The following is a 3161-nucleotide window of genomic DNA, read 5'->3' as shown; positions in this document are numbered from 1 at the left end:
TCATAACCCTCCCACCCAACCACTCTCCACCACTACCCTATCCCTGAGTCATCCCCTACCACACGTCATCACCATGTGATGTTCTCCATCGATAACATACTACTCGACCAGATCCACATTAACATGTCTCCTCCATGTTTCCAAAAGGAGCGCGTTGCCAGTCAACCTGCTTCCCACATGATACTCAACCATCCTCTCTAGCTGCCGGAGCCAGGCCAATCAGAAAACGATTTGTCTAAAAACAAGAGGATAGAGAGAAAGAGAAATAGTGATTCTCAGGGTGTCTCCTTGATCTACCTTTATATCCTGCATTCTGCGGTTGTCCCACTTTATTCTGCCCTAATGATTTCTATGGAGCCCAAAGACGACGATGATTTCCATGTTCATGGAATGGTTGCTTAGCAATTATTCCGAGGGATGATATGCACCTACTTAAAGGAGCGTGCACATACTGTATTGTTTACAACCTAAATGAGACCAACGCTGTTGAAAAAGAATGTGTAGGACAAAAACAAATTCCGTATTGCTAAATGATGACATTTCAACGACAATTTTTGTGACATTAGTTCATGTAATTATGAGTCATTGCATGGTACTATTTTTTGCAATGAAAATATATTTTTTTGAACTGTTAGAATGGACGTCTAAATGTTGCACGAATTTGACAATGTACCATCCATTCTAACAGTTCTTTCAACGACAATTTTTGTGACATTAGTTCATGTAATTATGAGTCATTGCATGGTACTATTTTTTGCAATGAAAATATATTTTTTTGAACTGTTAGAATGGATGGTACATTGTCAAATTCGTGCAACATTTAGACGCTAATAATAAAACAAATGTTGGTGTCAGTGTTAATGTCACCATGAGGAGAGGTTTTGGACCAATGAATGCCAAAATGTTGTAAAGGTTTTGTTCATTTGTACATGGTAATAATGGGTCAAATAAACCATTGAAGCTAATTGTCAGGTAGACATCATTAGTCTTACTAATTAATTCATCAAGGCCCACACATTGGTTTACCACGTTAATACTCAAAGAGGTGCTTGGAAAACAGTTGATATTGGACAGAATACAATTATTACTATAACCAAACCCCAAAAGAGGTAAGTTAAACACCCCTGTAATACCCCTGTAACACCCCCTACTCCTGTAATACAATGTGCATCTGATATTGTGGTGTTTCACAAACACACGTTTACCCCAGGCAGAAAGTATATTTCAAGAGGATTTAGGAGGACATGAAGGACAATGTTGGACATGCCCATGTTTTTGCTGAACGAGCATCAGGAAATCAGGAGTGTTGCAGCATAGCAATCAGAGGTTATGAAACGCTCTGAAGGGGTGGGACTCCTCTCACCTCATCCAGTACACCCAATACATTAGAAATGACACAATCAAGATGTTGCTCTTTGACATTCTCATCCTCCCACTATCACTGTGCACCAACCAGTTCATCCAACCAGCAAACACCACCCCCACATTCACCATGTCTCCAAAACCAACCTATCCGGACCTGCGGATTTAGGCAGATCCAAGCAACTTCTGGCCAATGGGCTTAGACCTCTCCATGCATTGGCTATTGGTTTATTGACCTGCAGCACAGCAGAGTCCCCAGGTTTATCAACATTCACAGCATGGTCTGAAAACCAAACCTGTCTCGCAAACCTTCTATACACTAAAGAAGTACCTCCAAGGTTCAGAATGAAGCAGAATTTATGGTTTACTGCACACACCTCCCAACGTTCGTAATGAGCCCCTGAGCTATGTGATAGAGCAATGTCAGAACTTTGATGTGCCTTTCGTTAGGCGCTACTGTAGATGTGTTTGTTTTGTCTCCTCGATAGCTTTGTAGTCATACCAGAACTTCAATGAACTGAAAGGAGGTAAGTCATGAGATTAATGGAGAATAACTGAATGTTAAAGGGATAGTCACCCCAAATTACAAAATTACACATTGGTTTCATTACCCTGTAAGCAGTCTACGGACAAAGTATGACAGCAATCCATGCTTTACGTTTTAGCATTTGTGGCACAAATCCCATTACAGTCATGGGACCGATATTAGCATTTTTCACGCATCATGTCCAAATCCTCCAACATATCTAAAACTGATTGTGAAGCTCAACAAAGTCACATATATGTTTTGAAAATGATGCGCAAAAATGCTAATATTGGTCCCATGACATGAATGGGATTTATGCCACAAATTCAAAAACCTTAGCATGTGGAAACAGTGCCAGAGCATGGATTGCTGTCATACCTTGTTCATAGACTGCTTACAAGGTAAGGAAACCAATATGTCATTTTTGGAATTTGGGTGAACTATCCCTTTAAAGGGTGTGTTTGCACTGTATTATTCACTCTACGGAATACCACTAAATCTCTGCAAGCCCCATTTGTAGCTTGTGTTTTTCGTGAAAACCTCTGGGCATCTGGTGAAGCCACTACAATGACAGATTAGGCCCCTCCATATACCTCCCATCTATCTCTCCTGCCAGTGAGACTGGAGTGGTGGTAGCTTGTGCTTCATCTTTGCCAATGCAGCCAATCCTGTTAATTGTGCATCTCTCCTGCCTGAGGCGGCATTGATTTCCCTTCTCCTTACTGCTCTCTTTCCATTCCCTTGTTCATCTGAAGCCCAAGAAWCCCTGTAAATCCCAGACCAGCTGTTCCATGGAATTCCCTCGTCCTGTTCGGAAGTTAGATAGGAGAGGTAGGTTAGACATAATGCCTTGTTGCTGAGATCTCGGCGCTTCTCCTCACTGCTTCTCAGCTGATGCTAGTGTTGGCTAACATCCTACTCAGCTCTAGAGGACAGAGAGTGAGAGACAAAGAGTTTGCCCTAATACAGTATGCTTGAGTATGGAGTGACTAGATTGTGCACCTAGTTGCACCCTCACCTAAGAACAAGGACATCAAAATCAACACTGATTGATAATGTCATAATAACAACCCAGGACTTGAACCTATGGGTTCCACAGGACAAAATATAGATAATCCCCCTCATAGATAAGATGATAGCGATTTAGAATGTGCCATAGATACAAAGGCGGGGGTGGGTGGGTGCTAATAATTCTTTTTAACCTGCGTTTTGCACAATCAGATTGTAAATCAAACCTGCTTTGCCTGTGGCTACAGTACAGTAGCATTAGTCA

The sequence above is a fragment of the Salvelinus sp. IW2-2015 genome, linkage group LG22, assembly GCF_002910315.2.
Source record: "Salvelinus sp. IW2-2015 linkage group LG22, ASM291031v2, whole genome shotgun sequence".
In the NCBI taxonomy this organism is placed as follows: Eukaryota; Metazoa; Chordata; class Actinopteri; order Salmoniformes; family Salmonidae; genus Salvelinus; species Salvelinus sp. IW2-2015.
Note: the sequence above shows the minus strand (reverse complement) of the source record.